The sequence below is a fragment of the Herpailurus yagouaroundi genome, unplaced genomic scaffold, assembly GCF_014898765.1.
Source record: "Herpailurus yagouaroundi ecotype Mexico unplaced genomic scaffold, PumYag 29, whole genome shotgun sequence".
In the NCBI taxonomy this organism is placed as follows: Eukaryota; Metazoa; Chordata; class Mammalia; order Carnivora; family Felidae; genus Herpailurus; species Herpailurus yagouaroundi.
In genome coordinates this window covers 56,820,564-56,848,092 of record NW_024412377.1, presented here as the reverse complement: position 1 = coordinate 56,848,092, position 27,529 = coordinate 56,820,564, and the positions used below count along the sequence as shown (strand labels likewise).

At 36.0% G+C, this 27,529-nt stretch overlaps 1 protein-coding gene and 1 long non-coding RNA gene across 3 annotated transcripts in view; one reads left to right on the top strand and one right to left on the bottom strand.

The window, feature by feature from the left end:
* Nucleotides 1-27,529, bottom strand: part of TENM2 (teneurin transmembrane protein 2) — a 1,969,530-nt gene that overhangs the window by 1,934,768 nt on the left and 7,233 nt on the right. The window lies entirely within an intron of this gene.
* LOC121010593 (uncharacterized) lies at nucleotides 234-8,208 on the top strand. Its single transcript, XR_005781275.1, has 3 exons — nucleotides 234-337; nucleotides 3,463-3,531; nucleotides 7,598-8,208. It is a non-coding gene; the product is annotated as an uncharacterized LOC121010593 (long non-coding RNA).

Here is a 27,529-nt window from a genome sequence, read left to right as displayed (position 1 = left end):
TGATCTCTTTAACAACTATTCAGTGTCGCTGTTGCAGCATGAAGCAACTTCAGACAAATTATAAAGAAATGAGCTATCTATATTCCAATAAAACTTTATTAATGCTTATGTATTTATTTTTGAGAGAGAGAATGTGTGTGCACACCAGCAGGGAAGGGAGAGAGAAAGAGGAAGAGAGAGAGAATCCCAAGCAGGCTCATGCTGTCAGCACAGAGCCCTACATGGGGCTTGATCTCACAAATGGTGAGACCATGACCAGAGCTGTAATCAAGAGCCAGACCCTCAACCTACTGAGCCACCCAGGCACATCTCCAATAAAACATGATGTACAAAACTGGTGAGTGGGCCAAATTTAGTCACAGTTTTCCCTGTACTTGAATGTAAACTATGTGAAGACATACACTGTATTTTGTTCAACATTATGTAATACAATATCCAAAAAAAGTAATGATTAATTAATGATGATGTTTAAAATAATGCTAGCTAATAATTGTATGGAGTTCATTATGTGTTAGTCACTTCTGCATGTAATAACTCATTATATAAATTAGTTACTGTTTTTACCCATTTCAGGAGATAAAGAAACTGAGAAATGATTAATTTATTTGTCACAGCAACTCAGAAAGTAAATGGGGGGTCTGAGGTTCAGACTATAAAAGTCCAAAATACACAATAAGTTAGTTAAATGAATAAATGACTAAATGAATGAATAAAGGAAAGATTGAATGAATCAATATAGAGAGTTAGTCCTGGGTATTTTAAGACAGAATCATCTTGCTCATCCACACACTATCTCTCTTCCAAAATGTCTAGGTTACAAAGCCAAATTTGAGACTGAGTGACAGAGAGAGAGAGAGAGAGAGAGAGAGAGAGAGAGAGAGAGAGAGAGAGAGACAAAGAGAAAAAAAAAGGAAATGAAAATCTGCTATTGGGTATATGTTTCTTTATCTGAATTAAACTAGTTGTCTCACTCTTAAATAAGAATAAACTTTATAAGTAGGTAGGGATTTTTAGTTTTAACTGGCAAGTCCATGTTTTCCATGAAGGAATGAAGAGAAGTAAAAAATAAAGGAGAGAAGAAGGAAAGGATAAAGAGACAAAAGGACAGAGTTAGGAATCAATCTGAGAGAAGTAGCAAAAGGAGATGGAAACTAGAAAAAAATATCTAGTAAGAAGAAAACTTGTAAGGAATACCTTTTATTCAACAGATATTTACTAAGGGCCTAATATGTATTAGGCTCTGAGCTACACCCTGGTGATATAATCATTTAAAAAAGAAAGGAACACTATCAAGGATACTGCACTCATAAGGCTTACAGTATATTAAGGAGGTAACATGAAATAACATTCATATAAAAGCAGAATTATGACTCAAGGTAACTGCTACAAAGAATTGCATAAATGCTCTGAGAGCATACCAGTGGGATTGAGGGGTCTGGGAAGGTCTCTGAGCAAAGAATATTTAAATTAAGAGTGGTAGATCAGGGGCACCTGGGTGTCTCAGTCCGTTAAGTGTCTGACTCTCGTTTTTGGCTCAGGTCATGATTTTCTGTTTGTGACTTAGAGCCCCAAGTTGAGCCCTGTCCTGACAGTGAGGAGCCTGCTTAGGATTCTCTCTGTCCCTCTCTGTGCCCCTCCCCCACTCATGCTATCTCTTTCTCTCTCTGTGTCTCTCTCTTTCTCTCTCTCTTTGTCTCTCTCAAATAAATAAACAAACTTAAAAAAAAAAGACCTGCAGATAAATAGGAATTCTCTGTAATAAAGAGTGGGGAGAACAGCATTTCAGGAAGATGACTAAAAGTGGTAAAGTTTCAGAGACGACAGACAATGATGATGAATCAGACAAGAGAATGAACAGTGTAGCTGAGGATGCATGGATAGGGTGGAGATAGATGTTGGCATGAATTTGTGGGTCAGTTATAGCAGACGAGAGAGAGAAAACATCAGGTGTTGAAGTGAGAAGGTGAGAATTCAGGAGTAGAATTTTGGACATTTCAAGTTAGAGATACCTGACAGCTATTCAAGTAGAGTTCCCCAGAAGACAATGAATCCATAAACCGATCTGTTAGATGAGAGGCATGGATGCATGATAGGAAGTAGTGAATATTAGCATTTGAATGATGTGTGTGTAAGATCACTCAGGCAAAGACAGTAGAGGAAGAAGAGTAGAACTTTAATGTTTAGGAGTGAGACAAAGACAGTACCTTGTAAAGGAGACTGAAAAGGAGTGTTCAGGGAGGAAAGCACAAAGCCACAGAGTGTCAGTAGTATATGGAAGCCAAAAGAAAAGAACCTTCAAGAAGGAAGCACATCAATTGTGTGAAATGTAGTGAGTGGTTAAGTAAGGTGGGGACTGAGAAGTGTTCTTTCGATTCTGAACATGGATATTATTGATGTCCTTAGCAAGGCTGTTTGTGAGTCATGGGTATAAAATAAGACAAGAGTAGTAAGGTAATTATGACAGTAAAAGTGTGACAGCCTTTATAGACAACCTTTTTTAAAAGCTTCATGGCAGATTAGAACAAACAGTATCTGGAGAGGAATGAAAAGACAGGAGTGGTGTCTTAATTATTCATGTTTGAATGCTGATCAGAGTATTCAGTAAGAAGGAGAGGTGAGAAAAGAGGAATAAGAGTGGCTCTGTGGAAAGATACAAAGGAAAAGAAAGCAAAAGCAAAGTACATTTGAGAAAGTAACAGCATGAGACTTAAGAAAAAAAAAAAAAGAATGAGTAAAACTGAGAATGGGCAGGGAAATCTAAAATCCAAATACCTCATGGCTTACCCTCCAAGAGATTCTCCAGGAAGCCTACAAGTTGGTACCACATGATAATTTAAGAGTAGTATAGATTACACACTCTCACTTTCTCCCACTACTTATGGGTGCAGTCAATTAAGCTTAGCAACATTACACAGTAGTAGCAGAGCTATTGCGTTTCCCATCCTGTGGGGCTGTCAGTGCGTAGAGTCATTTTCCAACTGTCAGGGCAGAGGATTCGGTCTCTGGATAGTGATTACAATCCTTTGAATGTTTATGTAGAAACTCTTACTACCCAGAAGAGAAACTATTACAACAAGCACTATCAGCAAATGATACACTGCTTCCTTTTGCATTCTTAACACAAGCATGACTAAGCTACCAAATAAATCAGAGAAGCATAGATATTCCTTAGGAATTATTTTCTTGAATTTGAATAGTCATTGATTGGTAGGGACCAGGTCTCTACTTCTATCTTTTTTTTTTTTTGTTTGTTTGTTTAATTTTAATCAAGCCCTGGGTTTTACCTTTTATTTACTAATTTATTCAAAAAATTATAAAGCACTTACTATTTATCAAAAAACTAGAGATAGTGAAATGAACAAGATTGCTCCAGCTTTCATGGAGTTTATGCGCTAGTGAAGGAGACAAGGTTTATATTTATTTTGTAGTTGTATTTTGTTGTTGTTGTTGTTGTCGTTGCAGATGATTTGAAACAGCAATCTTGAGACTTGAGAGGAAGACAGAGTAAATACTCTTCATCTCATTTTAAAGGTAAGCTGAAAGGACTTGGGGAAGATATTAAAAAAGATAATGGCAAAGCATAATGGTTCTCAAGGTGTGGTCCCCCACCAGCATCAACTAGGTACTTGCTAGAAATACAAATTTGTTGGCCCCAATCCAGACCTGGTAAATAGAAAACAGACAAACAAACAACTCTGGGGTAGGGGCTAACGATCTGTTTACCAAGATCTCCAGGTATCTCTGAGACACACTCAAGAATGGGAAACACTGTGTAAGAGAAAGATACTGAATTGAATTAAAAGACTGGGCTTTGAGTAACATGACTTTGGGAAGATTACTTACCTATTTGCCCTCAATTTTCTAGAAATAAATCCTCGGGGCGCCTGGGTGGCGCAGTCGGTTAAGCGTCCGACTTCAGCCAGGTCACGATCTCGCGGTCCGTGAGTTCGAGCCCCGCATCAGGCTCTGGGCTGATGGCTCGGAGCCTGGAACCTGTTTCCGATTCTGTGTCTCCCTCTCTCTCTGCCCCTCCCCCGTTCATGCTCTGTCTCTCTCTGTCCCAAAATAAATAAAAAACGTTGAAAAAAAATTTAGAAATAAATCCTATCTTGCTTGTGGCTATAAATAAATCTATGCCAGGGGTCATAAACACAGATCTCTTCAGAGATTGAGCAGGCAGCAGAGTGAATGAAGATGGACAAACATAAGAGAAAACAATAGCATAAGTAAGCTGAAAAATAGCATCTAGGTGTTAGGAGAAAAGAGTAGTAGGAACTGTATCAAACTTGTATAAACAAAACTCTTTTAGAAAAATTTCTCAAGAAAATAGAAACCCAAATTTGGATGTGTACATAGTAAATTATTAAATATGAACAAACACCATAATTTAAAATTCTACGTGTGTAAAAAATAAAATAGAAACGGATGGATGGAGGGAGGCAGAAAGAACAAGAGAGACAGGGAAAAAGAGGTTGATTTTGAGGCTGGAGGGCTAAATTTTGTGTGAAGACTATCAGAATGAACTATGCTATGTTTTAGAGGTCCACACAAGAAAAGCAATATCTCTCGGGGCAAAGGTAAGAAAGGTAAGGGTTGTGGGGGATAAGGATTGATTAGATGGCAAGATATAAACAGTAGACTTCCATAATGGACTCCTGCCATGATGATCTTGATCAAGGTCATATAGCTGGTAATTAGTGGAATCACATGTCTGACTGTGAATTAAGATATCCAATTAAGACTGTGAAGAAATGGTAGACAGTCGAAGTTTCAGTGCTCTTGAATTGACCTGCTGGGTCCCAAGTGTCAAAGAGACAGAGTTGACCAGGTAAGGCCAGGTCTGGAACTCTGGTTAAAAGAGAGGTTTCACAATTTAACTGGGCAAATGTTACATATTAAAATGACAAGGGAAATTTTAAATACTGGGTAAATACAATATACAGGTATAGGAAGATAAGATTAAAAAGAAGGAAATGTGCTTATTGTAAATCTAGGTAAGAGGACAGTATTTAATCAGGAAGGCAAAATTAACTAGCAAAAAAGGCCCAATGAAGTCCAGGGTCATTTCTTCTTGCCCTTTAAAAATATATAGCCTAATAACTTTCTTCTTTGGCCAACCAAGACAATAAGCGCCAGTAGGTGAAGAAGGGAGACACACAGGCAATTCTCATCTTTCTCCTAGGAACTGGACAAGATAACAGACAAAATCATGGCTATAACCCTCTACTTCTTTTTTTAGTGGAAACATAACAATATGACAGAGAATACAGAGAATTTTAAGGGGATCTTTTACTATAAATGAGAACTTGAATTCTCAATTGGAATATAAATGAGTTCTTGAAGACTACTTAGGAAGCTCCCATAAACAATATCTCCAATGAAATAAATGCCTTGTTTAAGAGCAAGAAAGAGTGTGTTCCTTTCCATTTCCCTCCCTAATCCACAAACTATACAATGACACGAGATACAGTTCAAAGCAAAATTGGCAAATCTGCAAATACCACCTACTTACACATGCTTCAAGATATCATTACCTGTGTCAGTTGTAACAAATTTTATAAACATTATTACACAATGAACTCAACCAAGATAAGAATGACCACTTTTCTGAAAGAAAGGTTTATTAGTAGGGAAATTTTTTTATATCCAGTTCAGGTTCTGTTCTATTCTACTTGACTTATTTCATAGCCTTATTTAGGGTACAGATAGGAGGAGACAGTTTCTACTAAAATAACTCCCCATGACTGTGTTTTAAATCATATCTCAATTACAGGTTACCATCAGCAGGCATCATGTGGGGAATGTCTCAGTGAATTTGCAAAGGTCCTTTTTCCTTGGTACATCTTCCATTTTTCTCTGTAGGAGGCAGACTTCTGCTTATACTTCAAGATCCAGCACAAGTACACCTGCTCTGTGGAGCCTTTCTGGACTACTAGTGACAAAGCTGATTGCTTTCTTCCAGCTTCCATAGTGGTCTGTTACTTTGTTTTGATATTTTTTCATCATTTATTTTTTTTTTAATTTTTTTTCAACGTTTTTATTTATTTTTGGGACAGAGATAGACAGACCACGAACGGGGGAGGGGCAGAGAGAGAGGGAGACACAGAATCGGAAACAGGCTCCAGGCTCTGAGCCATCAGCCCAGAGCCTGACGCGGGGGCTCGAACTCACGGACCGCGAGATCGTGACCTGGCTGAAGTCGGACGCTCAACCGACTGCGCCACCCAGGCGCCCCTGTTTTTTCATCATTTAATACTTGTTTATAGGGGTATCTTCTTTAGACTATGAGTTTCTCAACAATTGTGCCCTTGCCCCATCAATCTCCTAATCTTTGGTATGTATCCGAACATCTGGCCTGTAAAATACTCACTAAATAAGCACAGATTTGAAAGAATAAGTAGATGCATGCATGAAAGTAGGATATGAAAGGCAGTATCCATTTCATAAGGTCAAGGCCAAACATCTTCCCTATGTCATGTGAATGATTTGGGCAGGTGGTAGTAATTTCCAATTGAGCTTTTTAGCTCATGGACCAGTCTACATTAGATATATCCCAATATGCTAAAATTCCCATGGTTTATGTATGCAAAGAGAAACAGAGACAGGAAGTGTGTGAATTATTTCTACATAATAATGGAAAAGCAGTCAAGTCAGAAGATTCATTCTGCTTCCTAGTATGCCTTGGATTTCTACAATCATAATCAGATTTTTCAGAAACAAATATGATAGCTTTTTATTATTTATTTTTTTAAGTTTTTTTTTTTTTTATTTTAAGAGAGACAGAGACAGTGTGAGTGGGGGAGGGGCAGAGAGAGAGGAGAGAGAAAATCTCAAGTAGGCCCCACACTGCCAGCGTAGAGCCTGATGAGGGGCTTGAACCCAGGAAGCTGTGAAATCACGACCTGAGCTGAAACAAAGAGTTGGACACTTAACTGACTGAGCCACTCAGGTGCCTCTTTATGTATGTATGTATGTATGTGTGTGTGTGTGTGTGTGTGTGTGTGTGTATTTTTCACAGCTTTTAAAAAAAATGATCCTATGAATTCTAGCCCTTAAATTTGTATCTGCTTTTCGACTAGGAGTACAAGAACAGATTTAATGTATTCTTGCCCTGAGAAGTAAAGAAAGTGATGGGATACTATGGTCTTACATTCACCATATTTTGATAAATCTAATTCTATTTTACAGCAACTCTACCTTTGATGGACAAGGATGGGAAACTGAGGAACTCTTGTGAAAGTTATTGATCCTGTTTTTATACTTATCAAAATTCATTTTTAAGATCATACACATTGTTCCTTCTGTTAAACTTGGTATAAAGTACATTTTAAGATAATGTTCATATTTTTCTCCTATATGTGTGTATACATAAGTGTACACATATTTATATGTATATAAAACAGTAAATGCCTGAGAGACTAGAAAATGACCCACAATTTGGGCCAAGCGGTGAGAAATTGCAAGTGTATGTCATTTCATGTAAGAGAAAATAAAGAAAATTGTTTGAAAAACACAGAAAAGTTGCAGGGAAATGTTCAGCTATTGTACAAGGATAGCTACTTCATTGGACATTTTTCCCTATTACTTTTATCTTCAGATAGAATATGAAGTGTTTTGTTTATGTACAAGTTTATGTCTCAGCTTTGCTCTCTGATCCTCGTTTGGACCCAGCCATTGACACAGCTATACAGATGCTCTTGGGCAGACTAAAGGAAGGAGGCAGCATACCGAACACAGTACCTGCAAGGAGTACAGAGCCTGGATGTGAACAATCCATTTCTGTCTCTCAAAGACTGAAACACTGGTATAATTGCTCCTGCACTCTTCTGCATCACTCATTCCATAAGCTTAAGAAGCTTTAAGAGAAACATATACAAGATAATGCTTTTGGTACGAAGTAAAAGGAAATCTTTATTTTCCCTGGTTTAATTTTCTAGATTTACTACCTTTCTATTTTTTATAAATATCTTTCAGTTTTTACTGTTCAAGGCCAGTCACATTTACTTCATGTTTCATTTTCTGATATCCAAATTCTCTCTGGTGCTTCCTCTAATGACAAGCACAGTCTTCTACTGGGATACAATTTTGTTTGTGTGGCTAATTTCTTAATCCTCCTGTCCATACCCTCTTTCTTTATTGCAAAGTATCACTTGAGTCCAAGTGAGTTTTATTTATTTATTTTTTTAAGCCTTCACCTTTCCTGCTGCTCGATTTCCAGCTGAAGTTATAATCTTCTGTTTGGGATATGACAGTTGATTACTCTCGAAATGGCTGTAATATTATCTGCAATTGTTGGAATGGCAGAAGAAAACTGTGATTAAATAAAAATTGGCTTGGATTTTGCCTCAAATTTCTACTACATTAATTTAAGGGCTTAATCAAAATTTTGCTGTTGGTGTTTCTAAATGGTTTTCTCTATCACTTGCTTGGTTAGTACAAATGTGATAGACTGAATAATTGACTCCATTATTTACCAAAATCCATGCCCTTTTTCATAGAACTTTGCAGTTATTCCTACTGGAGATGGAGTGTACAACTTCTACTATGACTTGCTTTAGCCAATAAGGCATGTGCTGTGCTTATACTCCTTCCTGCCATCTTTGTAAAAAGAGCCTGCCACATCAAACATGCTGGCCCAAGAAAGATGAGAGATACAGAAACATGTTTGAATTCAACCACTACCCCGGGGCCCACAGCAGCTGAGAAAGTCAACTCTGTGCCTACCTACACACAACAAACCAGGAATAAATGGTTCTCTTAAATCACTGAGCTTTGGGAATTTTTATTATGAGTAATGGCTGACTAATACAACTACCCACTTTTATGACTCTGAGGAAAAAATACATTATTACCTTCAGTCATATCATCAATTAACATTCATATAGTACTCATTGTGCACAGAAATATGCATTCTAAGAGCCATATAAGGTATAGAGATTTTAGACATTGTTCTGGAAGGTTCTGGGGGAAGGGCATGACATTCATCCCATTCACTACTTTAATACCATTTACAGAGAGCTTCCTCTGTGCCAGAAACACTGTGCTACAACCTGGAAGAAAAAAATAAACAAGATGGACACCTGACCTCAATAAACATGAGGCCTAGTAGGAGGAGACAGATTTTCAAACAAGAGTGCTTTATGAAATTATACACATTGACTGAATTTGAATTGTACATAGTGCATCAACTGAAGTCCAGCATATTGTGTCATAATGCTTGGGTCAGAATCTAGGCTCTACCTCTGTCTTACCTTTATAGACCTCAGTTACCTCATTTTTAAAAGGAAGTGAACTAGACATTAGGCCCCTGCCTAATATGTAACATAAACTCAATTCTAGCTATTATTATCACTATTATCATTATTATCAATATGAGCAGTATGTTTAATATTATTCTTTATTAACAGTCAACATTTTCCTGAGCAGAGCTTGCCTAGAGACATGGAAGGCGCTGTGCCAAAGGCTAAGAAAGACTTGAAGAGTAATGAAGCAAACTTCCACTCTCAAGGAGCTCACCAGGAAAATCCCCAAGAAAAGGCCAGTAGTTATAGTGAGTAAAAAATATACTCACTAGAAGAATCATGTAATATATACCTTGTCAAGTCAAAGAAATTAACACAAATTATTTTATGTTCATATAAGCAGCCAGACCTAACCAGTTAAGAGTTTTCACCTATATTATGAATTTGTTCAACCTTGCTGAGGATAACCCTACGTAAACTTTTGAGTGTTACAATTAAAATCAAACAGTAAGAATTTGTATTTCTTCCTTGATAAATCGACTCAGTCTAACCTGCATTCTCAGAAACAGGGCCTCAGACAATAAATCCCTATATAATTCTATTCAAGTTGTATAAACAGGTCTATAGCCACAACTCTGCCATTAGCAAAGAAAAAAAAATATAAAATATAATCTGGATTCCTTAGCTGGTCTTACTTACCACACTTCTAATTCAGACTAAGAGGCCATAAAGCAGCCTTTACATTGATCCAAATTTCCAGATTAACCACAATATCTAATTTCTATCCAAAATATACATGCAGAAAAAAAAAAACAAGCTGTTATTAAAGTTTAGTATAAAAGATAAAAATAATCCTAAAAAGATAACACGTTGAAGAAGGCTATATGTGACTGGAACAAAGGGAAAGCCAGTTTCCTGGATTTGGCCTAGGTCATAGATACGGTGGTTGATGGAAGGTGCAGAGTTGGGATGGGAAATGGGTAATGGCTTGGTTTTAATTAATTGATTAATTAACCAATATATACATATAAATAAAAGATTCAGATATTTTCCCTTCCAAAACGATACATTTTGTTGATTATAAAATTTTAAAAACGTGCAAACACACACACAGACTCAGACACACACACACACACACACACACACACACACAACACACCATTCACAAAACAATAAGAGATATCTTTATAAAAATAGGCAAAGGGTTAAAAAATGTAGTTCACGGCAAAGAAAATATAAAGAGTTAACACATAAAAATATGTTTGACCTTCCCAGTAACTACAGAACTTAAAATAAAATTAAAACGATATTAAACCAGTTTACACTTATTTGATTACATTTTAAAATATTACATATTAACAATAGTTGATAAGCAAATGAGGAAGATGTTCTTTCATATACACAATTTTGTTGTGAAGGATTCTAGAGGGCAACTTGACACTATCAAATTTTAAAAGGTGCTTACCCTTGGCTTAGATATTCTATTTGTATTATCTGCCTTAGAGAAATATTTGTACAACTGCATAAAGAGGAGTATATAAGGCTGTTCAACGCACCTATCATGTCAGTAGAGAAAAAATGAAAAAGTATCGTAATCAATACAGAAATGATTAAACAGACTATTTTACCAATACTGAAGAAATTGAAAAGAATGAGTGAGACTTCTATGTATGGGGATGGAAATGTCTCACATCATTGCCTGAAAATAGTAGGTTTCTGAACTATATGAAAGATGTGGCATTTGTTTGGAAAATGCACACATGAAATATATTATGCTATGTGAAGATATATACGTATAAATGTATGGAAAATAGTCTTGAAAGATACTCACAAAACAGTGGTTACATCTGAGAAAGGGACTGACATTGCAGACACTAAAGGGAGACTTCTGTAGTAATCCACACTATTTTAATTTTTACAAAAAATTCCTCATAGTTTACTATGTAATTACAAATAAATAGAATTTTCACTTCTGAGCAAGATGGAATAACAAGGAATAACAATCTTTACTGAAACAACCAAAAATGGACAAAATATGGGAAACAAAAGTTTTAAGACACTAGAAATCAGGCAATCAAGGTGAGTAATCCTTGAGAGATGGTAAACAAATGAGGTGAGGCTTGTGACTAATATCTTAACCTTTAAGACTGCTCTAACCAAATATTATAGACTGGGAAGTTTATAAACAACAGAAATTTATTTTTCACAGTTTTGGAGGCTAAAAGTCCAAGATCAGGATGCCAGCCATGGTCAGGTGAAGACCCTATTCTGTTTAGCAGATTTTTCATTATACTCTCACATGGCGGAAGGGACAAGAGAACTCTCTTGAGCCTCTTGTATGAGACTAATCAGATTCATGAAGGCTCTGTCCTCATGGCCTAATCACCTCTCAAAGGCCCACTTCCTAATACTATCAATTTGGGCATTAAGATTTTAACATAAATTTTGGAGGATACCAACATCCTCAAAAGCCTAAGCCTATTAACTTGAGAGAATTTCTGGGATGCAGTAGAAGGAGTGGGAATCCAGTAAATGCTCAGAGGACTCTCTGACTTGGATAGAGAGCTAAGATTCTAGGAGAGGCAAGATGGTGACTTGGATTCACAAGACAGTATAACAGACAGAGGTCAACACAATGAAAACTCCAGAAATCTACAGAGTTCCTTTCAAGTATTCAGCTGAGTGCTGATCAGTGAATTCAGGAGAGGAAACTACTTGAGGCTGTAGAGAGAAGCATCTGAAAGGGATCATCACACAGGACTAGGAGTAGTGCTGTTTCCATAATTCATGGGGAATCAAGTAGAGCAAAAAGAATGATCTTGCCACAGTAGTGCAGAATAATTACCACAAGGATGAGCACTGCTGTGGTCTATCTAAAGACTCTTAAAACCGGGGCACCCGGGTGGCTCAGTCATTTAAGCATCCAACTTCAGTTCATGTCATTGTCTGGCAGTTCACGAGTTTGAGCCCCACATAGGGCTGTGTGCTGACAGCTCAGAGACTGAAGCCTGCTTCAGATTCCATGTCTCATTCTCTCTCTTTGCCCCTCCTAGCTTGTGTTCTCTATATCTCAAAACTAAATAAACATTTTTTAAATCACTTTATGAAGCCATCATTACTTTGATATCAAAACTGAACAAAGACACTACAAGAAAAGACAACTACAGACCCATATCACTAATAATTATAGGTGAAAAAATTATTAATAGAATTTTATAATATCAAATCCAAAAATTTTTACAAGGACTTATTCCAGAAAAACAAGCCTGATAAAAAGGACCGTACTATATATAAAATCTCACTAGATGTAGAAAAAGCATTTGACAAAATCCAACATCCATTCTTAATAATAACTCTTACTGGGGTGCCTGGGAGGCTCAGTCGGTTAAGTGTCTGACTTTGGCTCAGGTCATGATCTTGCAGTCCGTGGGTTCGAGCCCTGCATCAGGCTCTGTGCTGACAGCTCAGAGTCTGGGTCCTGTTTCAGATTCTGTGTCTCCCTCTTTCTCTGACCCTCCCCTGTTCATGCTCTCTCTCTCTCTCTGTTTCAAAAATAAATAAATGTTAAAAAAATTAAAAAAATAATAATAACTCTTACTAAATCAGAAATAGCAGGAAATTTCCTCAACCTGGAAAAGTATTTCTATGAAAAACACATAGTTAATACAATAGTAATGATGGAAGACTGAATGCTTCCAACCTAAGATCAGTAACAAGACAAAGGTGTCCAATCTCACCATCTCCATTAAATATTTCAGTAGAAGCTCTAGGCAGAATTATGAAACAGAAAAAAAATTAAGTAAAAACAATTTTTATTTTCAGATATGGTAATTTATTTGAAAATTTGGTAGAAAAAAGTTAAAGAATGTACAAGTGATTTTGGCAATATTTCAGGATACAAAATCAATATCTTTAAAAAACCACAGTGCTATGCACCAGCAAAAATAAAAAACTGAAATAAAAAATACATTTGCATTACCATAAAAACATGAAATTCTTATGGGTAAATCTGACAAAAGAAACAAAAGATTTGCACACAGAAAACTAAAAACTATATTGCTGTAAGAAATGAAAGAATAACTAAATAATGAGAATGATATTTATGTTTATCTTTTGAAGATTCAATATTGTTAAGATGTCAATTATTCTCTTTTTGACCTATAGATTCAACACATAACAAACAAAATGTCATCAGGATTTTCTCACAGAAACTTACAACTTATTCCAAAATTCACTGGGAAAGGCAAAGGACCTAGAATAACCAAAACAACTTAAAAAAAGAAAAGAAAAAGAATTGTAGGGCTAACATTCTTTGATTTCAAGATTTAGTACAGAACAAAACACCCAACAATCTATGTTTTATACTATATATAAAAAATAAGTCAAAAAGTATTATAAACATAAATGTAAAACCTAAAACTATAAATTTGTTAAAGAGAAAATTTTCTGTGGGCACCTGTGTGTCTCAGTCGGTTTAGCATCTGACTCTTGGTTTCTGCTCAGGTCATTATCTCATTGTTCGTGAGTTTGAGTCCTGCATCAGGCTCTGGGCTGACGGCATGGAATCTGCTTCGGATTCTCTGTCTCCCTCTTTCTCTTTACCCCTCCCCTGCTTGCACTTTCTCTCTCTAATAATAAATAAATAAACATTTAAATTTTTTTTTCTGGATGCAGCTTAGGCAAAGGTCTCCTGAGTATGATATCAACAGCAAAAAATGATATAAAAATTAATTATACTTCACAAACAACAAAAATTTCTGTTCCTCAAAAGACACTGATAAGAGAATGTAAAGATAAATTTCATCTTGGAAGAAAATATGGCAAGTTATATTTTTGATAAATGACTTATATCTGGAATATATAGTTTTCAATACTCACTGGCCCAAAACCAAATAGCCCAATACTAAAATAGACAAAAAGATACACATAACACACACACACACACACACACACACACACACACACACACACACCACATATGACAAAGAGGCATATGGAAATAGTAAATATCATTTCATTGCAGAAATGCAAAACTATAATGTGGTTGAGATACAAACTTCCAGTTATAAAATAAATAAGTCATGAGGATAAGAAGTACAGCTCAGAGAATATAGTCATAATATTATAACACTGCATGGTGACAGATGTTAACTACACTTGTGGTGGGCACTGCAGAGTGTATATATCGTACATATTGTACACCTAAAACTAATATAACATCATATGTCAACTATACTTTAATAATAAAATTTAATAAAAAAAACTACCATATGACCCACTACATACCTATTAGAATGGTTCATATAAACAAAAACTGACAAGACTTAGTACTGTGACGATATGTGTAAATTACCATGGAAAATATTCACTTTATGCAGAGGAAGGCAGTAAAGGAAAAATAGAGGAATCACACACAGGAGACAAAAAAAATAAAACACAATATTGTGGAAATCTTTCTATATAAATGGATGAGGTATTAGCTACCCTTTTTCTTTTGCATGCCTGTATCATATTCTTTTAATGTTGTTTCACACTTTAATTTACCACCAGTTATGATTCTTTAGATGGGATTCATGTCATTGTAATGATAAATACTGCTATAACAAACATCCATACAGATGTGCCTTTGCAATTCAGAGCTTGGTTGGTTGTTTTAAAGCACCAGATGGCATACATTTTCTTCTCTCACAGAGCAGTGGCTAGCTATGGAAGAACAGTGTGGAGTGATCACAGTATACAATTATGGTACTGTTCCATACTTTCAAAACCACTCAGGTTCCTTCCAAATATGAGCTAATAAAAAAAAATTACTTGGGTAGCATTGGCAATATAGATGATCCTTCTGTTCAGGATTAAATTGTGGTAAAGTTCACGTAAGCCTCAGATGTGTTGTGTTAGAGAAAATTTCTTAGCCTCAACTACTATGCACGGTGTTCATACAAGAGCTCTATGCAATAACACAAACCACCGCCAATATCATAAACAAATGCTTTTAATACCGCCATTTATTCTGGGCTTATACACTTAATACTGAAATATAAACTAAGCACTTCCTATCATCTCACTATGTCCTCAAGGTAGTAAATGAGAAAAACATTATTGTTACATTCTAATAGATCACAGAAGATCTGCCTAAGTTATGTAAGGAATCTCGTCCAGTCATACAGGTGGCAAGGAAAGGGGTCATAGATTCAAATATATATCTTTCTGACAGAAAAGTCACACTCTTAGTTACAACTTTACTGCTATACTTTACATAAAAAATAATGTGGTGGGGCGCCTGGCTGGCTTGGTTGGTTAAGCATTTGATTCTTGATTTCAGCTCAGGTCATGATCTCACAATTCATGAGTTTGAGCCCCGTGTTGGGCTCCACACTGGCAATGCAGAGCCTGCTTGGGATTCTCTCTTTCCCTCTCTCTCTGACCCTCTCCTGTGGTCTCTGTCTCAAAATAAATAAATAAACTTTTTTTGTAATGTGGAATTTCAATTTACAAAAGTAGAAAAATACTTTGTGTAAAGGGTACAATATTTACATGATGAAATATTCTGCACACATTGGAAACATATATTCATAATTCATTAATTCAAATAAAGCTAAACTGTAAAACATAATGATTCAAATTTTGTCCAAAACTGGGAGTGTGGGAGGAGACAGAAACAAGTCTGTATTGTTCCAAATCTTTATTTCATTTTACTTCTCTTGGGCACTTAGAAAGACTATATTTGTCAATTTATTTTGCAGTAAATTTGAGACCATGTGGCAGAAGTAATATAAACCACTTATATGCCTGGATCTTATAAACATCCTGCATGAGCCTTCTCTTAATCAACCACAGCAAACTTGTAGGCCATGTGTTTCAAGTACTTTAGCTACACTATACTGGAGGCTCCAACAGACTGGGACTCAGAGTGACTCTGGGAAGCAGAAGGCCTGCCAACCTGCATTAGACATATGATGTGAATTAGAAACAGACCTTTGTTCTGTTCAGCCCTTGAAATTTGGGAATTTGTCACTGCCATGTAACCTAGACAATCTGACTAATAATTTCTCTGTGTTTGCAAACTATACAAAACTCTCAGGGAAGTATGTTACCATATTTTTCTCTTTTGAGAGTATGTTGTTTCTTCTTTGTCTTTTCTCTGTATTTTACACCTTCCTTTTAAAAATACCTATTTATGGAGTTCCTGGGTGGGTCAGTCAGTTAAGCATCCAATTCGATCTCACTCAGCTCAGGTCTTGATCTCAGGGACTTGAATTCAAGCCCCATGTTGGGCTCCATGCTGAGGATGAAGCCTAGTTAAAAAAAAGAGTCGGGGAGGGGGGCGCCTGGTTGGCTCAGTTGGTTACGCGTCTGACTTCGGCCCAGGTCATAATCTCACGGTTCATGGGTTCCATCGGTTGGAGTCATGCATCAGGCTCTGTGCTGACAGCTCAGAGCCTGGAGCCTGCCTTGAATTCTGTGTCTCCCTCCCTCTCTGCCCCTTCCCTGCTCACACTCTGAGTCTCTCTGTCTCTCAAAAATAAATAATACTTTGAAAAAAACTTTAAAAAAAAGTCGGGGGGTGCCTGGGTGGTTAATTTGGTTAAGTGTCTGACTCTCGATTTCAGCTCAGGTCATGATCCCACCGTTCATGAGTTTGAACCCTAAACTGGGCTCCATGCTGACGGTGTGGCACCTGCTTGGTATTCTCTTTCTCTTCCTCTCCCTTTGCCTCTCCCACACTCACTTTCCCTCCCTCTCTCTCTCTCTCTCTCCACTCCCCCCAAATATAAATAAACTTTAAAGAACAAAAACAAAAACCTATTTATTATGTAACTAAATTATTTTTTAAAATTGCCTAGATATCTTTTCAGTTATTAATCAAGATGGACTCACTTGTTCAGACACAGTTTCTTTATTGCTTTTTGGGAATTATTTCAAATTTATTTCTCTTTTGCAGCTTAGCATATGTTTTAATCTCAGCTCATTTGTCTTATATATTTGAAGTCTTTTAAAACTATACTAACCTTTTTTTCAAAGTCACCTCCACACCCAACATGGGGCTCAAACTCATGACTCCAAGATCAAGAGTCACATGTTCTCCAACTTAGCCAGTCAGGTGCCTGCTGACTCAGTTGGGAGAGCATACAGTTCTGGATTTTGAGGTTCTAAGTTAAAGCCCTGTCTTAGATATAGAGATTACTTAAAAAATAAAATCTTTAAAAAAGTGAATAAACTCTACTAATCTTCATTTATATCTATGTTCTTGGAACAAATAATTTTCCACTAAATTCCACTAAATTTCCACTAAATTTACTGTTTTCCCTATGTGTTTCAGAATATTTTCATTCCATATTTTGTTTGAAAACTCTGCATTTTTTCAGTGCTTTTAGCTCCATATAGAGCTTTTATATTACAGGAAGAAACCTTTCTTAATTTTTGTGTTATTTCACCTAAGCTGTGACACTAAAAATATTCACAATTTATACCTATGAACATAGAAATGTGCATTATAATTCTCACATTCTATTTAATTAAGGAAGTCTGTAAGTACTATATATTTACATTCTAACCAAGAGGGACCAAATGAGGAGGGAGGAAGTGATGGTTGACAAGAAGGTGAGTCAATGTCAAATCAAACAGTGGCTTCCAAGAGACTCTCAGATTTGTACATTGATTATTGATATCTTTCTGAATCAATAAGCTGATCAATTGTGAGGACTTCTCAAAAAATAACCCTTAAATAATTTACCTCACTGGTCCACAAAGCAGTTGTTCCAATTGTTTCCTGTGAGTTTTTTTGTTTGTTGTTTGCTTGTTTGTTTGCATACATGTGTTCATATATCTGTGCTCATGGAAGGTGGCAAGATCAGGAAGGAAAGAAGCAAAAAGGAGGAAAGGAGCTCACAAACAACCAGATCAAGAAGTCACGTGCCAGCTGGATTTCTTTTCTCAAGAGCAGCCACAGAAAAAAAAACAACTCATCTGATATAATCCTGCATTCAACAAAAAGATACACCAGCTGAAAAAACATCATCAAAACTCAAACAGCAGCAGAAATTATGGGCTCTTCCTTTACCTACATTACTCTGTTGCCCTCAGAACACAAAACACTTTTGGGCAGAGTTCTTCAAAAAACCATTATTACCAAATTTGCAAAAATTCCCATTGTTTTGCAATTAGGAAATATAACATGTGTTAGAGGAAACAACTAATGATGAACTCTTTCAAAAGTGGGCTGCCTTTTAAGCAAGAGCTATTTGAAGCCATGGGTCAGGAAGAGGGATGCCCGGTGCTGATTGACTTTTTAGTCATTTTTTTTTTTTTTGAGAGACAGAGAGAGAAAGAGAGAGAAGGAGCGCCAGCAGGAAAGGGGCAGAGGGAGAAGGAGAAAGAGAATCTCAAGCAGGCTCCATGCCCAGCACAGAGCCTGATGTGGGGCTGGATCTCAGGACTGTGAGATCGTGACCTGAGACAAAATCAAGAGTCAGACGCTTAACCAAATGAGCTACTCAGATGCCCTGACTTTTTAGTAATATTTAACCACAAGGTTTCTATGCCGAGTAAATATTCCTTGTTTCAAAATGGGCAGCTGTTCTCACCCTCAGAATCATTTGCACAGTTTTACGAAATTGAAAATCAACATGGAACATGTGGCATTCTTATATCCCCTAGTCCCAGAATGCCATGGTCACTTTATTTGCAATATCCTCATTTTAAAACCTTTGATTATCTCTGTTCTGCACCTTCTCCATTTTTAATGTGTGCTCCTCTACAGGTAGCCATGCACATCACCAAAGCCCTTAAGTGGAATGCTAGAAATGACAAGACAGAAACAAAATGTCCTTTAAGATGTAGTTTGCAAACTCTTCCTTGTTTGCTGCCTACTGTCTGTTTTTAAATAATGCACAAATCAACTTTAGTACCATGGAAATAATCAACACAGGATCAAAACCTGGAGTTTCTAGTAGAGCACAAATCAAAAGCTGTAGGAATCCAACAGCTGGAGCCTGTCTCATTATTTCCCTGTTCTTTGATGTGCTTTTCAGGAAAGTATCTTAGAGAATTACTTGCAGATATGTCTATCTACAAATTCTACATTGCTTACATATTATAGTTTCCAACAGAGATAAATACTGTAACTGAGTTCTCATTTTCAAAATAGAACCCCCATCTTTTTTTATCTTCTATTATGCACACAATCTTGTAAATGGCAGTACTGAAAATCAGCTGCATCTAATAAGAGAATCAAGTTTGTTATTGACTCTGAGATGCTAGTTTCCATTAGATCATCCATCATAGCTTTATTATGTGATCAACTGCCTAATTAATTTTGTACTGGGGTATTTAGACAGAACACTGAATGTTTCACTGGGGTTTTGCTATAATCCTGCACCTGCGGCCTCAGAGATTTAGATATCCTCCTATCATAAGTTTATACTGTGCCTATAATCACTTCTGCTTCACTAGGATTCCAGCAATTCAGTCCAGTGAAATTCAGCAATATTAATTTCAGAAACACCAGAACATTTGCATTTGTGGTTATGTTTCTTTGGATTTTAATCAGATCAAAGTCACCGCAAGATATTAAGAGTGTTAGATACAATATTTTGTTCAGACAGTTTTAGTGGTTAAATCAGACACTGTTTTGATTTTCTGTGCTTATCTGTTAATATGAACAGATGCAATCATGCTATTGTATAATGACTCTTGATTGCCAGCAGTATTTGATTTTTCAACCATTCGGCGGTGATAATTAAAGATAACGGGATATTCTATACAGTAATAATTAAAGATAGCTTTGTGGGCTTTATCACATGAATAAATGCCATAGAGGAAGAATTGGTTTCTGACATTCATTATTTGGTGAATATTTTTGGAAGTCCAAGTTTGAAATGTCTCAAAAAGAGATATTTATGTGCAATAGATTTGGTTACATTTTAGCTGATATGAAAATGTTCACTTGTCCTGGGTGCCATACATTGAGGGTTTGTTCTGTATTTGTTCAGGAAAACACCAGCATGATTGTGCTGCTCATAAGATAGAAACATAGAAGAGTCAAATAATATGGAATCTTTTATTTCCCATATAAATAGGGATTCATAAAGGTACTCATAAAGAATCTTTGAATATATATTCAATTTGAGAAGAGGAAATAAAAGCTCTTAAAGCCCTGTCTTTATCTAGTCTGTGAAAACGAGGCAAGAATTTAAGATGCTGACAACCCTTTTGATAGGATATTATGAGTCCTAAGTGGCTGAGGCTGAAGCAAAAAATTTTACTAATTTTTTTTCAATTAATTTAAAGAAATGACCATGGATTATCAAAAAAGGCAATCTTTAAAGCAAGGCTGTCTGAGGGCCTTGCTGAGAACACCTGCCTCTTGGAATATATTACTTATAAGCATAGGGATGCCACATAAAATACAGGATCCCCAATTAAATTTGAATTTGAGATTTAAAAAATGAATTATTTAGTATAAGTATGTCCTATGAAATATTTGGAATATACTTATAACCTAAAAGGTTGTGTATCTAAAATTCATATTTAACTCTATGTCCTATATTTTTATTTACAAAATCTGGTAACCATATATAAACATCTATATTTTCTGACAAACACTCTCAGAGCACCTGCTGTGTTCTTCCAAGTGCTATTTGATGGGTGGAGAAAGACTTAGAATAACAGCTGACATGAAGCCTTAAAAAGAGCAAAATAAGTCCTCATAGCTGGCAATTAGCAGTAGCCAGGTAACTTCCTGGGCAGAGAACCAACTTTTCCTCTGGCCAAATCTACAATTGCTTTTCTCCCTCCTGCCACCCCTCAGTGCTTAAGCAGGCAACACTTGAAGATAATACTGTTGCATGAAGAAGGGAAACGGGGGATACATTATTTTAAGGGGCTTTAATCAAGTGTCTATTGCATTTACCAGAAGAGAGAGTTCATAGTTTTTATCAGCTTCTTAAAGGATGGGTAACATGTAAAGATTCCATATTTGACCACAACTTTACCAATCTGGAAGAGAATATATATTTTGCAATTCTCTTCCCACTCCACACCCATGCTAATTAGGTTCTTGACCCAAGGGACATCTTTTCCCTTGAATTAAAGGAACGGAAAAGATTAAGCATCTCTACATTCAGTCTAAGTTCTCTGATAAGGCAAACTAAAACCACGCCAAAGATGTAAGGGTAATACATTTGTTAATAGGCATAATGCTCTACTATAAAGAACTTATCAGTCAACGGAATGGAAATTTTATAGGCCCTTCCTCTCAAATCTCCATGCCAAGAACTTAAAAATTACCTCTAAGTGAGTGGTTCTAAAGAACCTGAATCAGAATACTAAAGTAATTAGCCTTGCACTTATCTGCTATATGAACTTCAAGAAATTACTTACCCACTCTACGCTGTAGTCATCAGTTCTATAAAATGAGTATATTAGCAAACCAACAAAACAAACATGGGGGCTCTAAGTGAACAACATATGATATGATGCAGTTAGAATTTGTAGCATTGTTCCTGGCCCATAGTATGTATTTAATTAAAATTAACTCTTTTCTTTATTCCTTGATGATTAAGAGATTCTAATTCAAAAAAAATGTCTTTAGAAAGTAATTTTGTAAAGATTTGACAAAGATTGTTATCCTTCAAATAGGACAGATTGAAAGTGGATTTGAGAAAGCCAAAAGTGCAAAATACCCCAAATCTTTGCCTCGTAAAGATGTTCAGCATAAGGAAAATTGTGTTCAATACTGTATTTCTGAATATTCAATTTTTTTCATGACAGGTTTATGACATAATGGGCACATACTTTATAACTAAAATTTGCACAAATTCCAATTGAGTCAGCTGTGCTATAATGCTTGTGGTTTTTTTTTAATTTTTTAAAATTTAATGTTTTTTTTTAATTTTTGAGGGAGAGAGAGAGAGAGAACACAAGCTGCGGAGGGGCAGAGAGAGAGGGAGACACAGAGTCTGAAACAGGATTCAGGCTCCAACCTGACAGCATAAAGCCTGACACAGGGCTCGAACCCATGAACTATGAGTTCATGACCTGAGCGGAAGTCAGACACTTAACTGACTGGGGCACTCAGGTGCCCCTATAACTCTTGTTTTAAATACATAAATTTGGCCCAATGCAATTGTTATACTAGGTAATAATGAGTGTAATGTGAATTGTGTTTACCTACATGCTATTTCATTTGGGTGACATGCTAGGTGAACACTGAAAAACTGTACCCAGCTGACCCATGTTGCACTGGAATACACAAGATACACACCCAAACATCTACCAGTTACCATAGCTCATTGCCTGTGTTGTGAGACGCACCCATCGCTATATAGCATTATAGCTTTCCTTGTGAGATAACCCTCCTTTCAAATAAACTGAAATTTTCCGATAACCATTTCTACAAGCAGGTTTTTTCAAGTATCACACTTCTTGTAGTCTTTATGTATTCCTTAACCATTTAATATATGTAAAACTGTCCTACCATTTTTATTTGGTTCCTATTTTTTAATGTTAATCACAATCATACTTATAAAATGATGTCAATAATAAAGTTATTGAGTGCTGTACCCTAACCACATTTCCCCTATAAGTTCCCTGTTTTACTGGGTGGTTTTGCACAGCAGAGTAATTTTTAGAAATGTATATGTTGCATTACAGCAGAACTGACTGTACAGTGAAAGCACACATTTCCCATTTTGAACTAAGTTTATACTTACAAAAAAAAAGATAAATGCATTACTTTGTTTCTGCTGTGTAATTTGTCTGCAGCATAAGCATTTAATTTATTGTCAAGTATATAACTTATAAGTTGATTTAAGATTGGAGGATGAAAGGGTAGAGCAGAAGGTTAGTTTAAATTCCTTCCCTGTTACTGGTTTAACACCTCATTTTTATTAATTACCCAAATCTTGCGTAACATACACAGTAGGCTGCCGTCTAAGTGTCTCTATGGATACTTGAGAAGTTGAACCAAATGTAGGTAAGTATTTATAATCAGTAAACTCATTGGTTGAGTTGACAATTTCACTTTCTTCTTTCAAACAGGAACAACAACTTAAACCATTTAATTTCAATAATACGATTTAACAATTTCTAAAACGACTTCAGTTTTAACACTCATTTTCTTCATCATTTAATCACATATATACTTATTCTACTTTCAGATGAAAACAGTTCCTATCTTAGTGCTGTTATACATCAATGTTGATGGGCTCATGGTATTAAGCAGATGCTGCCATTTTCAATGTGGCATTCGAACGCTTGTCACTAAATCCCAGACTGCATGATTAATTTTGATCATGGTTCAGGATCCAGCTTAGCCAGCATCCCAGTTAGTCCACTGGTATTTCATCTGAGAAGTGATAACAAATAAAATAAAAAGCACTTGCATATAGGAGCTTTATTCTGTTTAAGAAGTGATGTGTGTCATGTATCCAAAAAGGCCAGTTAAAGCATTTCTTTGGTTTCTTGAAGCTGCTGACTGTATACTGCAATGTGCCTGTTTTTAAAAATCATATATGTCCTCCTGTTATTCTTACCCATCAGGCCTGAGAAATGTCTGTGTATACTTTCCTATAAGAAAGTAGATAGATAATGATGGTTTAGGTGTCCTGTTCTTCGTTTTGGTCCTGTGTCTTAGGAAGAGATCAGTTCCTTTAAGAGAAAGAACTCTAGAAGCATTTGTGCTGACATTGTGCTAATACCTTTTTATTCCAACTTACACATAACAGGGTGAAACAATTTTATGACTCCATGTGTGCCCTATTGGGGTGACAGTATAAGCCTTGATTAGCTCATCAGAGATCAAACTCTTTAGCAAGTTACCGACAGATGCAGTTTTAAATCTAGGAAGTAGGTCAGGTTTATTACCTACATCAATCCTTTTATATAGTAGGACAGAGACATAAAGGGGAAGAAAGAGCATTTGTGTGCAAGAACAAGTTGACAGATACAATACAAAAATAAGTCTTATCCTTCAGAACATCACTCATTTTTTTTTAATTGAACACATCTCAAGTCAGGCACTGTGCACATGCCAGGCTGCCCAGTGTAAATGTGATTGTGTCGCTTCTCATGATTATAAAGACAATTTAGCAGGACACACAGTTGGAAACCTTAAACGTCATTCTTTTTATGCTAATATAGCCCTGATAACTAAGTAAATACCAGTGTGAAATGGATTTTTAATATGGCCTGTGATTTATAATACACATATATTTGCCAGCTGAAAGGTAGGAACATCACAGTAATATGTAAACCAAAATCATTCTTAGAAGTTCCCACAGGTTTTGATGCCTGTCTAAAATTCTCAAGTGAGTATTTCTGTTAGATCATCACTTCCAGATTCAATCTCCCTCTCTCAGGCCCTTTTAGCACTTCGTTTTCCACTGCTGTTAGTAAAAAGAAATTTAGTCCCCAAATAAAACTTAGCAAAATCAACAACAACAACAACAACAACAACAACAACAACAACAAAATCCTCTAACTTTCATTTTTAGTAGTATATTTGCTTGGATTTTGGAAGAAAGACAATTACAACTCAGTCTCTGTCCCTTACTCGTTAAATAATTGGTGGTAGAAATAAAATACATAGCGATTATTTCCATCAAAAATCAGGAGTTTGCTATTTATTTTGATAAATTATGTGACACAACCACAAAACCTTTTTTTTTCTCAATCCCCTTTTGCATTTAATTTATGATAAACCCCTAAAAATATAAAAAAAAAATAATAAAATAAATTGCTCCAGATTAAAACACCTGATATCTAAATGTGCTAATCATTAGAGTTTTAAAGAACTATGGGGCACCTGGGTGGCGCAGTCGGTTAAGCGTCCGACTTCAGCCAGGTCACGATCTCGCGGTCCGTGAGTTCGAGCCCCGCGTCAGGCTCTGGGCTGATGGCTCAGACCCTGGAACCTGTTTCCGATTCTGTGTCTCCCTCTCTCTCTGCCCCTCCCCCATTCATGCTCTGTCTCTCTCTGTCCCAAAAATAAATAAATGTTGAAAAAAAAAAAAAACTAAAAAAAAAAAATAAATAAAAAAATAAAAAAAAAGTAAAGAACTAAAATAATAAGCAGAGCTAAAACTGAGATCCATGGAGAATCACATTTCATAACTAAAACATATGAATCCTAATATGCTTTCTTGGCCAAACATGTCATTTCTATGGATATATCATAAGGGGCACCTGGGTGGCTCAGTTGGTTAAGCATCTAACTTTGGCTCAGGTCATGGCTTCATAGTTCATGAGTTTGAGCACCATTTCAGGCTCCATGCTGACAGCACAGAGCCTGCTTGAGATTCTCTTTCTCTCCCTCTCTCTCTACCCCTCCCCCACATGCACTCTCTCTCTCTCTTTCTCTCTCTCTGTCTCTCAAAATAAATAAATTAAAAACAAATCAGAGCACACCCACATACATACTCCAATTAATGTTTCCATAATAGCCAACTTGGTGGATCCAGAAAGCCAGAATATGCTAACAACTTCACATATATAGCGTATGAGTTGGGCCCATATTTTAACATGTTACTTTTTCCAAATACTGACACATGTTTCTAATTCAAAATGACAGGTATAGTTTGAATGTAATGCTGTAAAAATCTGGGGGAAAAAGATAGCAAAAATGACATTGCATATTCATACTTGTAATTGTAAATACTTTTTCTTTTTAGGTGTATGGGTTGTATTATGTTAGCCCATACTTACAAAAGCTTGTGTATTTTTTGTTCTGACCAAATGAGTCCCATCAAGGTCATGAACTTGAGAAGCCATCTGTTAAAAAGTACTGACATGCCCCATTACAAACAAATCAAAAGACATTTTCAAAGCACTAAATAAAGCTATTTATTTGGTTAGACAATATTTCTGAAATAAATTAATAAATTCCTTTGAATCGATCAAAATCTCAATATTTCATCCATCTAGTCCACAAACAATTTCATGGTCTGTCAAATCCCAGTTGCCAGATTATAATCTTTGTTAGGTATCATCATTTAGAAGAATAGCAGGCAGACAATAGGGTGAAAGGAATTATTAGAAGAAAAACATTTGTAGGGATTGGGGTAGATTTTAGCCCAGAGAAATACCTTTCAGGATAACATATGTTCTTAATTTAAGTTTGTGTCTCCTTCTGACTTGTTGTTTTTCTTAAGTAATATTTAATTGGTTTCTAAGGCAATTGATAAATTCTCTTCCACCACTACTATTGCCTGGTATTTACGCCCCTTTGGTTTCTGGTAGATATGGAAAGATGTAGTTTCATTTTACTCACTATGTCAAATGTATAGAGTTGAGATAGCTCTATTCAGCTTTCTAGAGTTTAGTATCTTGTTACTTAGGCTTTACCTTTGTGCCCAATAGTTTGCATATTTTTAGGCCAATGGCTGATGGAAACTAGAGCCTACTAATACAATCTCTTAAAAAAGTTTTTCTTGAAACAAAATTACATAAGGCACTTAATAAAATGCTTATTCCTGGGCTCCGACACTGCCCTACTGAACCAGATACTTAGGGTCAGAAATCTGCAATGTTAACAATTTTTTTGAGTTGATTCTTATGTCTACTGCTGTTTGGAGATGATCACTTTCAACATTTTCACAGCTCAATAACATCTCCACTACAGGCTAACAAGCAAAACCCAAATGGAGAGAATAAAGCATCATTCTATTTGTTAGTCACACTTTAGTGGAAGCAAGATAAAATACCAACTAAATGAGGTTTTGGAATTGTGCCTGGCTTTTATTAATCCTGCCATTTTCCCCTACTATCATGAAAAATGAAAATGTGATGACCTGAACTTTGGGTCCATTATATAAACTGAATTTCTGAAGCCATTTGTGGAAAACTATTTCATAACTAGTGAAATAGAGACACATTATATGTATTCATGCATTCATTTATGCATTTACTCTTGTATCAATCACATATTAATTGTACACGGATGACATATTATGAATACATCAATTATTATTTTAAATTCTGGGCAAAAAAAGATAAACTAAAGATGATCTCTTCCTCCAGGAAGAAAAACATGTGACCAGTAATTTAGAAAACAAATGACTATAATTGATGTATGGACAAAGTGAGGTATAGACAGAATAAGCAGGAATGATGTATTAAGTCAGTTTTTGTGGGCCATGAACAATCAATGGAATATTTTTGAGGCATGAGATTTAGGCAAAGAGATTATTATGAGCAAAAGCATGAAGGTAGGAGGTATGGAAGTAGGGTAGTTTCAGGAAACAGGTTAGTGTGGTTTACTGAGAAACTACATGAGAAATCATGTTAGA